General features: G+C 42.9%; 1 long non-coding RNA gene across 2 annotated transcripts in view; it reads right to left on the reverse strand.

Moving 5' to 3' along the window:
• Positions 1-13,136, reverse strand: part of LOC110832272 (uncharacterized) — an 80,288-nt gene that overhangs the window by 14,383 nt on the left and 52,769 nt on the right. The window contains exon 6 of one of the 2 annotated variants that reach the window (XR_015535193.1): positions 2,612-4,178. The exons of the other annotated variant lie outside the window; for it this stretch is intronic. This is a non-coding gene — a long non-coding RNA (uncharacterized LOC110832272). Of the gene's footprint in view, positions 1-2,611; positions 4,179-13,136 lie in introns of those variants that run through there. 2 annotated transcript variants of the gene reach the window in all.

Consider the following 13,136-nt stretch of genomic DNA (forward strand, 5'->3'; position numbering starts at 1 on the left):
GACGTACGACAGTCAACGTACTAGTGTATCTTAGCCTCAATACACCACAAAATTCCACGCCTCCTGTCGGTCTGTGTCCCGGCCGACGTGGGGCATTTACCGGAACCAATGTGAGCCCTGCAGACTGAAAAGTAACTCGTGAGCTTGGAATTTCAGACGAGATCACTTACCCTGACTGAAGCTTCTCAGACTTTCTCGAGTTCTGCAAAACAAACGCGAGACGCACTACGCCCGCGTCCTTCAAAATCCTTCCTACCGGCAAACACCACAGTCAGCACGCTGACTTCTCGTTTCTCGTTCATTCTTCCAATCGACTTCATCAAGTCTACGGAAATGCTTCCTCTCCATAAGAGGACAAGCAAATCTGATTGTCAATTCTACTTTTCTATTTAACAACAGTCGCTCAGCCCTTCAAAAAATTCCTACCTTCTGACGCTTCATCACCGTGTCCACAAAAGCTTCCCACTGGCCCCTATCTGAGACAGAAGAATCTCGTTGAAACCCTGAAACCAAGTATTTCGACCAGAATTGTGCGAGCTGGACACCCCACCCATTCCATTCTCCTTGATCTGATCGCCCTCGCGACATTTGGCGTAACAGTAGAATCCTGTTTCTCCGGTTGTAAAATGCCAGGCCACACTGAAAGCAGCTCAGGCTACGTCCACAGCGCTGCCACGCTCCTGTTTTATTGGGCACTAAATCAGTCGCACAGTAAAACGAGATGGAGTGGATTATAATGCGTCAGAGAGCCCGTTCTGTGGCGCCAGTTATTCTGATGACGACGGGCGTTAGTGTCTTAACCACATCACAACTAAGAATGTGCACTATAAAAGGAGACATCACAGACCTTGTATGCAGATGAGCTCGTGCAGGGTCAACATTAGATCTTTCTAAGCACCCAGGATATGTGATTCCCGTTCTACTAATGGCGTTGAATGTGTCATTCTTATTGAATTAAGGGAAAGAATGTTCCCTGCGTTTTAAGTATCAGTTAACTACAGAATTCAGAGCTATCAGCTCGAGGGACAGTTTATAGCAGTATTACTGTCTTGTTTATGGCCACGAAAGATGCGTCTTGTGGCTCTGTATTTAGCCACTAGTAATGGGAAATTCTGGAGTAAAAACAGGCTGTAAATTGTTTCAAACTGCTCTGTAAGCAAGAACCACGCACACAAATAACCCGGATTCTGTGGCGGATAGCCCGATGCTCGCCTGTCCGTTCTGCGAGGCTTTGACCGCTGCCTGTCGAAGCCCTGGGACCGTTTGCTCCCTACAGAAGGAAGGCTTCTGTGTCGACTCAGTAAATATGACACTTCTCCTCTGGTAACAACGTTTTCGAATTTTATTCCGGAAGTAACAATTTCGAATCTCGGAGTAACACCAACCCCAGATTAGAACCCACAATCGTTTTCTGCGTTGTGACGCCGCGCAGTGTGGTCACGTGCTATGACACATGACGTCACATTCTAGAATACCACACCGTCCTGAGAACCTCAGATCTCACAATCCTTCATCACTTCGTTAACAGTCCCTTCCTGACCACCAACAACGTTTGGTATCGATAAAGAGTAGTCATTGCAGATTCGACGAATCTGTATTTACTTTAAACAGTAAAACACTCGACCAGTCTTATGAAAATTCTTAAGTTTGACAGTAATGAGAAGGGACAAGGATATTTGCATTACAGGAACTGATTCATGTTCCTTCCAGCGTAAAGGCTTGCGACAAAACGTTACGTCGAGGACTAAGAACCGATGATAATGTCTTTAGAGTCTTCTACGTCGTATTTATGGTCCTACCGCCTTATTAGATATGTCGAAGAATTTGCGAACTGATGACATGCAGTGTAGAGTAAGGACTAATGAGTAATGGTATACGAGGTGCGATCGGAAAGTTTAGAGACTGTGTCAATAGCGGGCGAACCGGATGTAGTACGAGCTTCTGCCTTTAGGAGGTGCGGCCTACATTCATAGTGAAACAGTGTGCCAGCCGGCATCATCGAATTAGCATTTGTTTCTTAGTTACGGGCGTTTTGGTAGTGCATTACACCGACCCTCCTGCGATTTCGGAATGGCGTGTGCATCAAATTTTGACAAAGACTCGCCAAAACGGCTACGGAAACCTATGAAATGCTAAAGCAAGCATTTTTATAGAGTCCGCAAACTTTTGTGTAGCATTCACGTTTTAACAATGGCCGAACCTCTGTCGATGATGACGAGCGTTCTGGACGACCATCTTCGAGCACAACGCCCGAAAATATTACGAAGATTCGGCAGGCCATTCACGAAGATCGACGTCGTACCATCAACGACTTGTGCGACATTGTTGGGATAGGCTATGGGACCTGTCAGCTGATTCTAAAGGAAGAACTCGACATGCGACGCATCCTGTCTGAGGAACAGAAGCAGAATCGACTTCTTGTTTGTCAGGAGCTCAAAGATCTTGCAAGAACCGACCCCAACTTCCTTTCTAAGCTCCGTGTGACTTCTTCCTCTTCCCAAAGATGAAAATTCAGCTTAAGGGAAGGAGATTTGAGACGATAGAAGAGATTCAGGCAGAATCGCAGATAGTGCTTGACAGGCTGACAAAGAAAAATTTCCAGGGATGCTTCCAGGCTTGGCAGCGGCGCTGGGATCGTTGAGTTCACTCCCAGGGGAACTACTTCGAGGGTGATGGATGAATTTAATACCTGAGATAAGTGTACGGGTTTTTATACGCGCAGTCTTGAAACTTTCCGATCGCACCTCGTAATTTAATATTCAATTTTCGCCACCACGCGTAGCAGAAGTTTCCTTTTGCCCAAGGAACACGATGGAGAGTTTAGTTCTGAACACAAGCCACTGGAAGTGTGGCGACTGCGATGACAAAAGTTGCTGCCTGTCGGGGGGGTCGTAGAGCCGGGTTCGACACTCTGCTTGTCCCTGCCACATGATCAAAGGCACGGCCGATGTAATTTGCTGCTTACTACAAGTGGGCGACCTCAATGTTTGTCCTTCTTAGTGCAGTAGGCATCTCGTCTAAAGCTTCGTAATTTCGGTACGCGTTAGAGTTAGTTACTGGCCCGTGTTTTATTTCCATATATAAATCATATAAACGACTCTAAAGTATAGTTTGTTATTCTTGGAAGACGTTACACAATCTTCTACTCCGGGCAAGGCTGGCTCATGACGGATGAGTTCAAGGTGCATAATTTTATTACAAACAAAGTAATGTGGGATCATTTGTCTGCTCTTGAATTCCTCAGATATGTTAGAACCCTTTTCTAGTACGGAGCTAGAAACAACGTAGCACTTGGGTACATAATACGTGGTAGTACGAGTCGAAGGGAGAGTTTAATTAAAGTCTGGGATCTTCGCCTGCAGAAACTGGGTGAAACTTATTATTGGACAGGAGCGAACGAGAACATACACCGGGGAGGCTGGCAGTTTGCACCAACTAGTCAGTTCTCTTTGAATACAAATGTGTGAGCTCGTAACTCAGGCGTCTGTGTAGGCTTTATGCACAACGTATTATTTGTTTCTCAGTTTATTTAACGACGCTCTCTTTAGTTGAATGGGTTATGTAACAGGGAATGGGGTGATAATGAATTGGGAAAAGCTTAGAAAGGAAAGTGTGGCGGTCGGGATAGGAGGTCTCTGGTTCGACACATATAAGCGTGGCCAAGGACCGTCAAATTGTGCCTTAATATATTACGTTAGCAGGCAGAATCCGAAAGTCCATCCAAAAAAAGGAAATTAATGAGGAAAGACGCGATTTGTAAGCTTAATCGCAAGGCGGAATTGGATTCTTTGTGTCTTCCGGCGACAAAAGACGGCGGCTAAGGGAAGTTCGGTCCCTCGTTGCGGACAAAGCGGAAACAGGGGATTGGAAGCTGGCAGAGGGGTGAGAACAATGTCTGGATATCTTCATGTGGCAGCTTCGTCTTGAGGAACTAAGATCTCGGAGCCACTGAAAATTTAAACCTTATTGCAAGAACGTGATGAGATCTGATTCCGAAGACTCCTGCTTCGGAAGGCGTGAGCACATTAATCCTGGAATTCAGGGTGTCCCGCGACCTCGACGGACATCGGATCAAAATCCCTCTCTTCAGACAGACACACCAAACACTCCTGCTTCGCATTCGGGAGGTCCCGGGTTCAAACCTCGGCCCGGAGACCGGCTGTCCCGAAGTAGCTCATCTGTTGTTATAAATAATGTATATAATATTAGTTTCTTCCGCTTAGTTTGTAGATTTAATGCTGAAAGTTACTTAATATCAATATTGGAAGAGGACGGTGCTCGATTCTTGAACACTAACGAGAATTTTACAGGACTACAACTTACGAATTATTTCCACGATTTTACTATGTTGTACAATTCTGCGACAGAAGTGAAGCCGTACGATGAAGCTTTAACTACAATATAATGAGAGACTGTACTCCTTAAATTACACTGACAGATGTAAATAATACACCGTTCCTTGAACTACACGTCTGAACGCATGCAAGACATGCGGGCTGATGGCAGAGGTTCACGTTCATAATTGCCTTCTGATAGGCCCAATGACTGGGTAATTATTGAAGAGTTCTCCAGGTACTGTACGTGGCAGAACGCGCGTTGCCTTGTAAGTGACTCGCAGATCCCAGGAGAGTCGAACGAACCCTTATGTGCCTTAAAGGGAACATGTCCGTAAATTGTCTCATCTCGAAAACTGCTTAAATTTGAGTTTAATTAGGAGTCACAAATAGTCATCACCCGATAACAGACGTAGGATACATCACAAAACACAAAATCGAAAATGAACGTCTAACTACAGACATGAAGAGCATTATTGAAGACAGAAAAATCTACAAATATACCTATAAATCAATAAATGCATTGCATTGAAATATATAATAGTTTTAAAAAGATAAAAACGACGATATAAACCTGAAGATGATGTCTAAAACATCGAAACATGTCGTGCAATAATTAATAAGCGCCATAATAAATGTAACATCACACTACGATAAAAGCGCCATAATATAACATAATATAACTTATTGTAATATTTTATACTACAGATGTTATAGTGTTATATAAATTTTAACAACATTTTAAATACGTTTGTGTACAGACTGAGATAATAAATAATATATTCGATTTCAACACAAACATGACGCACTTAAGCTACAAATAGGTAATTATTGCCTGAATTGAAGTTTCCAAGGCGAATTTTAATTTCGGTCGTGTTTTACTTTGAATTCACAAAGAGATTTATCGCATTTCTCAGAACTAAAAACGCACGTCACTGGAAAATTCTCCCGCGTCCTTTGCGACAAACCCGTGAAATGTAGGCCCAATCTGATGTTTTTTTTTTGGAAGGCACACAAAAAAGCTGTCGATCCAATTTCATTCTGGTCGTAGTGATCTAGTGTAACCTCCACAGGACATGGTTCTCGGCTGCGACTTAATGAAATTGCAAATACTTCTCATAGTGGGAAATGAGTCACACGTCATATTATCGCGTAAAACCTTTCGTTTGATTCCTTTCGGCGTAATTTATGTGCGTACGCGTGGGAGAGAAGAGAAATGTATACAGAATATCAGTATGAAATCTCGGGTAACGTAGGATATATGTCAGTGTAATAGTAAAACTAATCTCAAACGGGGTATCGGAGGGAATGTGCCCGGATTCATCTGTTTAACACAGGAACCAGTAGCGGGCTCTTGTGGTAGCACTGACATATACAGAGTGTGTCAAAAGTATGTTTACAAACTTCGTGTGCGTGTTCCTGGATCAAAAATATGAAAAAATGTTCCTACGAACATGTGAGCGAAAATGCACCATTTTCAAAATAATAGCAATATTCCTTTATTGCCAAGCACAAGGACAGGGAAGTTTCTTTTTAACAGATGCTCTAAGGTTGTTCCTCCATTCTCCACAAATGCCCGAGCACGACGTACACAAGACTCACGAATTCATTCGTACACACCAGAGTTTCCTCGAATCATCTGGGATGCATTCTGCACACGTGTCCATACGTCGTCTTCATTGTTTATGGGCGTTGCATAAACGACGGACTTCAAGTGACCCCACAGATAAAAGTCCAATGGAGTGAGGTCCGGAGACCTCGGTGGCCGTGCTACTGGGCCACCACGCCCAATCCATCGCTGAGGGAACTGTTCATTGAGATGATCTCTGACGCGACGGGAGAAGTGTGCTGGGGCTCCGTCGTGCATAAACCACATTTGTCTTCGTGTATTCAGTGGTACATCTCCAAGGAGATGTGTCAAGTGTCTTCTTCAGAATCGCCGATATGAAGGTCCTCTTAGACGCGATGGAAGCATGTGTTGACCAATAGGCATGTCGCCAACAATTCCTGCCCAAACGTTAATTGAAAATCTTTACTGGAAGCTGGATTCACTTTGATATAAAGTCAAATCATTGAAACTTATTTTTGGATATTATTTAGAAAATGAAACATTTGCGACCCCATGTTCAAAGGGACATTTCTTTTTGATCCTGGAACACGCACACCAAGTTTGTAAAAATACTTTTGACTCATCCTGTATATGTCTACATGCGTGATGCAGGTCCTATCACGTCTTCGCTTTTCAAGAACGAATAACAGTGCTGCTCGAAGTGTGGAAATTATGAATCTCTGTTTTACTCTTATTTAGTCTCTCCCGGGTCCTGATTTCTGCAATTGCTCGCTTCCACAGCCAATGTCAGTCCTTCACCCACGATTTGACACTAAGGAAAAGAGAAATGTGCGTGCTTCAGTCTCTACTTAAGAAGACGCTCTTAACCGGATGAGAGCCGACGCCAAAACACGGGCCCGTGTCTTGGTCTAAGATTTCGATGCTTCATACTTTCGGAAATGGCTTCAGGACCTCACGGCGCGATTTCTTACTGCTGTTACGTGGAAAGAGATAACAGCCGAGCGGAATCCGTCTCCTTACGTCTGTTTTAAAATGCGACACTTGTTTTGCGACGAATAGCCAGCAGCCAGTCTTTGCTGCAAGGTCACTGAGCTATATACCCTTCTTCCACAAGGCCTCCTTGAGCTGAATTTGCTTGGGAGCAATTTTGTTTAAGCAACGAACTGCTCTCGTGTTATTCCGTAGAGAGAAGCATTCAGCTGCTTTGTGCCCATGCATTTTGTGAGCTAACCCACTCAGCACAGTTGATCGACGGCGATGATAATTATAGTAAGATGAGGAGGGGAAGCCCTCAACTTTACACTGTCTTGTTCTTTCTCACCCCCACCCCATCCCACCCCGGGCACCCTTGCTTAACAACGGATTTGTGCAACTCTGTTCTATAGGTAACTCATTACAGAAGGTACCCTTTCGCGTTGCCTCCGGCTCTAGCACGTTTACAAGAACTTTAATTGTTGATTGGGGCCTCAAATTACCAAGGAGGATTGTCTACCGCCTAGAGTCGCTCCGATATGACGATAATACAATAACTGCAGTATCGCCACTGCTTTGTGGTATTTACATCAGCAAAGCTGCAAGCTGGACGTCAGAAAGTGGAACCAACTGGAGCGTTGGGATTTACGTCACCTGGAACGGCTCTGGAGCGAAAAGAAGAACAAACCTTGACCAGAACTGTATAAAGACACTGGTTGTAACAAGATTGACGTGCACGTGTCCCATAATTGTCCGCTCAAAAACACGAGTGTGTGTGTGTTGTGTCGATTTGTCAGTCTGCCTGTATCACCAGGTGATTCCCCGCGGAGGAGATACTCTTGTGTTAAATAGCCTCTTGAACTCACGTTGTACGCTAGAGACCTTCCATGTTCTGCGTACAAAGTCACGAGCTTTGCCTTGTTCGGTTCTGCTCTGATTCCATCCGCTCTCTGGGCAAAACTCCCTCCTCACGTCCAGCCTCTGGATCCTGACCTCAGTGATGCAGCAGCCCACAAAATTTACAAATATCTGCTGCTCAGTGTGTTAGACGCGCGCGAAAACACACACACACGAAACAAGATGAAAACTATGATCCAGTTTTTAGCGGTGAGTCCAACGTACGAGGTGCCTATAAAAACCCGTACACTTATCTCAGGTATTAAATTCATCCATCACCCTCGAAGTAGTTCCCCTGGGAGTGAACACAACGATCCCAGCGCCGCTGCCAAGCCTGGAAGCATCCCTGGAAATCTTTCTTTGTCAGCCTGTCAAGCACCATCTGCGATTCTGCCTGAATCTCTTCTATCGTCTCAAATCTCCTTCCCTTAAGCTGAATTTTCATCTTTGGCAAGAGGAAGAAGTCACACGGAGCTTAGAAAGGAAGTTGGGGTCGGTTCTTGCAAGATCTTTGAGCTCCTGACAAACGAGAAGTCGATTCTGCTTCTGGTCCTCAGACAGGAGCCTTGGCACAAACTTGGCTGCGATGCGTCGCATGTGGAGTTCTTCCTTTAGAATCAGCTGACAGGTCCCATAGCCTATCCCAACAATGTCGCACAAGTCGTTGATAGTACGACGTCGATCTTCGTAACATTTTCGGGCGTTGTGCTCGAAGATGGTCGTCCAGAACGCTCGTCATCATCGACAGAGGTTCGGCCATTTTTAAAACGTGAATGCCACACAAAAGTTTGCGGACTCCCCAAATGCTTGCTTTAGCATTTCACAGGTTTCCGTAGCCGTTTTGGCGAGTCTTTGGCAAAATTTGATGCACACGCCATTCCGAAATCGCAGGAGGGTCGGTGTAATGCACTACCAAAACGCCCGTAACTAAGAAACAAATGCTAATTCGATGATGCCGGCTGGCACACTGATTCACTATGAATGTAGGCCGCACCCCCTAGCGGCAGAAGCTCGTAATACATCCGGTTCGCCCTCTATTGACACAGTCTAGAAACTTTCCGATCGCACCTCGCAGTAACAGTAATGAATTACATACGTCATGAACTGATGCACTCAAATTTCATCATGACCTTCTCTACACTTCACTACACTTTTGAAGCCTTCCCATCCTCACCCCACTTTACTCCCCTTCACTGCACCTCATTTATCACTTTCCTAACCTTCTTCCTAAACGTACTTGGTTTACAGGAGAGAGTCCCTAAAACCTCAGCGGGTAGCTGGTTCCAGAGTTGGAGGGTCCTATTTACAAAGGAATATTTCCCGATATCTGTTCTTTGCTTTCTGCTCCTAATTTTCCGAATATGATCGACCCTGCTCAGATAGTATGGCCTTTGCAATCTGTCACCTATAGCCTTCCATGCCCGTTCTCCCGTGTACGCTTTGAAGAGAGCACATATTCGTGCTATCTTTCTACGCGGTGCCAGGGTTTCCCTGTTCGAATCGCTCCTGTGATATGCAAATTTACATGCTTTCTTTTGCACCCGTTCTAACGCATTTATCTGCCCCTCCCTGTAAGGATCCCAGCACGCCGTCCCATATTCAAGAATCGGACGCACTAGTGATGTGTAGCAGTCCATCGTGAAGTAGTATTTTGGGCATATTCTGATGACAAGACAGGAAATTTCACTTTGCGCTCTTTGCGTTTTTTTAGAGCTATCTTTTCCGTAACATCTAACATAGTTTCTGCGTTTCTCTTTATGAATGTTTTGTCCATTGAATTGATATTATCAACATAGATCAGATGCTATTTCTACCGCTCGCTTGTAATATCCTGATTTTCTTACATCCTCATAACGGTGTTTCCTGAGGTAAAAATGTAATGCAGAGGATATGGAATATCTCCATTTTTCAGACTGTTCTAAGTATGAAGTAAATTAATTAAATGTTACTAATACAAACCATATCACAGGTTTCATTTAAACAATAGTTTATCACACTACTCCCATGAACACCCAGTATTTATTTTAATATTCACTTTGCATGTTTCGGGTATATTTCAGCCGTCTTCAAGAGGCACATTCCTGTCACCGCTTTCAACAACACTGTGACTCATATTTTCTCCCGAGAATCTGATCTCTACTAGGCATCAGATCCCTTAATTTGTTTATCCCTGTAGTAGGTTTACATACCTTATGGGGCATCAGTGCGAAGTCTATTAAAGCCCTTGAGAAGTCTGGCGCCTGAATGCTATGCAACACACACGGCTCTAATCAGCACCTGCTTTGATCTCATTGGAGGAAAACGCAGCAAATTTGAGCACGTCGGAGAAGAGAGATGTCACTTGAAGCAACGTGCAACAGTTGAAGTGAGTTCAAATCTGTATGAGTCAAACCTTGATTTATTTTAATGAGGACCAATTTATTCAGAGTTTAAACATTACTTTCTAGAAAATCATCCATCAATTCGTGAACAGTATATATGTTACTGTAAAAGCCCGAATGTTGGTGAAACCTAGGATTTACCAGACAAATCTAAGTTTCACCAATCAGTGTTGGTAAAAGTCCGAAAAAGAACTATTCGCGTCTTAGTTCGGAATTTTACCATTCCCTGTCATGACCCGGCTCATTTCAGTCAGTATAGTGACTAGCTACGGGCTGGACGGCCGGGGTTCGATCCCCGACGGGGGCAGAAGATTTTTCCTCTAGCCTCTGCGTCCAGACCGGCTCTGGGGCCCACCCAGTCCTTTCCCGGGGGTAAAGCCGGTCGGGGCGTGATGCTGACCACTCACCACCACCATCTAGTGCCGAGGTCAAGGAAGAGAGGAGCTATACCTAAACTCCCCCCAAGCGCCTTTACGGCACGTAGCGGGACAAACTTTACTTTACTTTATCATTCGACGAGAAGACGGTAAACGTAAAGAGAAGTATATACATGGAGTAACGCACTCTTGTAATCGATGATTTATTCTATTTTAAGTTCCATAAATTACAACTTTATAAACATAGATTCCTTATCTAAGCTGTATTTTAAAAAAAGTATAACAGAAGTATAAAATAACAGAGAAAAATTACAAGAAATATAAAAATTGTGAAATAAAAAATATCAGACCTCTTAACCTAACCTAACCGAACCTAACATAACCTTCTACTACCTCCTTATGGTAAATCCTAGGTGCCACCACCATTCGGGATTTTATGGTAACATATACACCATTCACGGACTCACAATCAGAGTTAAATAATCATTTTTCATTCCGTAGATGTTATTAAAAATTTAGACACTTTATGAGTTTCTGATAAATTCCACATTTTCTGAATTCTTGGAAAGGACTAGATTATTATTTAAAGAGAAATACGGAAGAAATTTTAAGTAGGTCGACATTTCCCCGCGGAATATATTATGGGACGTCCATTATCCAATCGCTTTTCTTACTAAAATAGAAGTAAAGAGTGAGTTCTAACACTGTATCTGTCTCAGCGTTTGTCCGACGTAACGAGGCATAGATTCATACTGAATAAAGCTGAGTTCTTAAAATTCTAACCAGGATATAGCTACTTGTGTGCACCATTTATCAACCCATAACATAATGTCTCTTCTTGGGTTAGAGTTCTGTGTCAAACTTCGGTTTTCGGGGTTGAGCAGCGTCTAATTTTGAGTATTAACTAACGTTTCGGTAAACACTGAGAGTGTCGGTAATTTGGTGAATTTGGCAAGCAGGGAGCCTTACAAGGGTCACAGAGTAGCTACTTCTCTTACATAATTTAGCCAAATTCGCCAAGCCACTGCACATACACCCTGAAGATGGCAAAAACAGTGTTTGCCGAATCGTTGGATGATTCTCAACATTAGACGTAGCTGAACTCTGAAAGCCGATGTTACACCCTATCATAATAATTATAAATAGATACCCCCTCATTTTGGGCCTCCATAAACATAGAACATAGCTTGTGAATCCTGAGGATTCAGAAAAATGTAAAGTTGGGAAAGAAATAACATCATGTACCAGTCCACCAATGACTTCTGCCAAGTTTCTCGGACTTTCTTCCTTTGTCTTGCAAGTTTTAATGAGGCAACGTAAATTTTTCTTCTTTCGTTAAAAAAATCTACTTTTACACTCCAGAATATCCTGATCTTTCTTTTAAGCAGACAACGGAAAAGTACAAAGACGATGGCAATTATCACTGTCGGACTGGCCGATACGACGTTATGTGGCTTGATATAAAGTATTTCTCTCAACCTGAAATCCTTTCGTAAAGGATCTATTTAAACACCTTTCTTTGCTTAAATTAGTGATACCAGTAACTTCAAAAACTTTAAAAACCTAAACCTGCCTAATATGGGCTCCGTCTTAACATGCCTCCTCCACGCTCCTCATAACTCACACGGTTCATTTCGTTTCTGTTTGAACTTCTTCATTAAAGAGCTCTTAGTGTTTTAGTGGTCCTGTGGGTTTACATGTGCCAAAAGTGAAAGCAGAAGTTTTGTCGTATTTATCGATGCATGATTCCTTTTATAAAATTGTTCCCCTGTGCGATCATAGCAAGGGCAATGGCCCATGTTACGAAATTTCGCACTGCATACTTCTCGGTCACCTTATTATACTGGATGCTGATAAAGTTCATGTAGCAATACTGTAACTTATGATTGTGTACAGAAGTGTTTAAAAAGTAGCTCAAAAGCCGCATTCAGTTCTTTGAAGGTTTGATTGTTGTTGTTTTTCTGTCTGTTTGTTTTATCAAAAATATTCTCAACAAATATCCATGCTTGACCACAATCTTAAATTGAAGTACAAATTTATTGCATCATTATCATTAATACTGTAGATACCAACACTCAAATTAAAGAACAACTAATGTCTTTCATGTGTCAGTTTCCGAGCCACAAAGTCAAAATGTAAATGAATGTGTAGTGACTTTGTGTTGTCGGCGTTGGAACTGCAGGTTTAGCTACCAGGAGGTTAGTTAGTTGGTTAGTTAGTTATAACGTCAGTTACTTCGGCTGTTAAGAAGAGGTAGATTAGTTTGACGACAGCTGCTAAACTCCATAATGTCCTTTATAGACATAAACGATACCGCTCTAAATCCCGAAGCAGTCGTAGAAATTGTGCTCAAAGGCATGATTAATTTGATTAGAGACATTGAAATTTCTTTATTCTGTTTCTGCATAAACATGGTTGCTAGATGTTTTAGATTGTCTGCACCAGATGTACGACGCTTGGCGTATTAATTAGCCATAAGAAGTGGATTACCTCATCCAATCCAAAGAGTCTGTTCAGAAGGCAACCACGTCTTCTATGAGATTGCCACAGGTGATTTCGGTTGCTAGTTAAAGTCATTTATTCATTAGAATCTAATAAAATGCTA

This window comes from Zootermopsis nevadensis, unplaced genomic scaffold, assembly GCF_977971745.1.
Source record: "Zootermopsis nevadensis isolate Lab colony 2312 unplaced genomic scaffold, Znev_1.0 Znev_ptg000014l, whole genome shotgun sequence".
In the NCBI taxonomy this organism is placed as follows: domain Eukaryota; kingdom Metazoa; phylum Arthropoda; class Insecta; order Blattodea; family Termopsidae; genus Zootermopsis; species Zootermopsis nevadensis.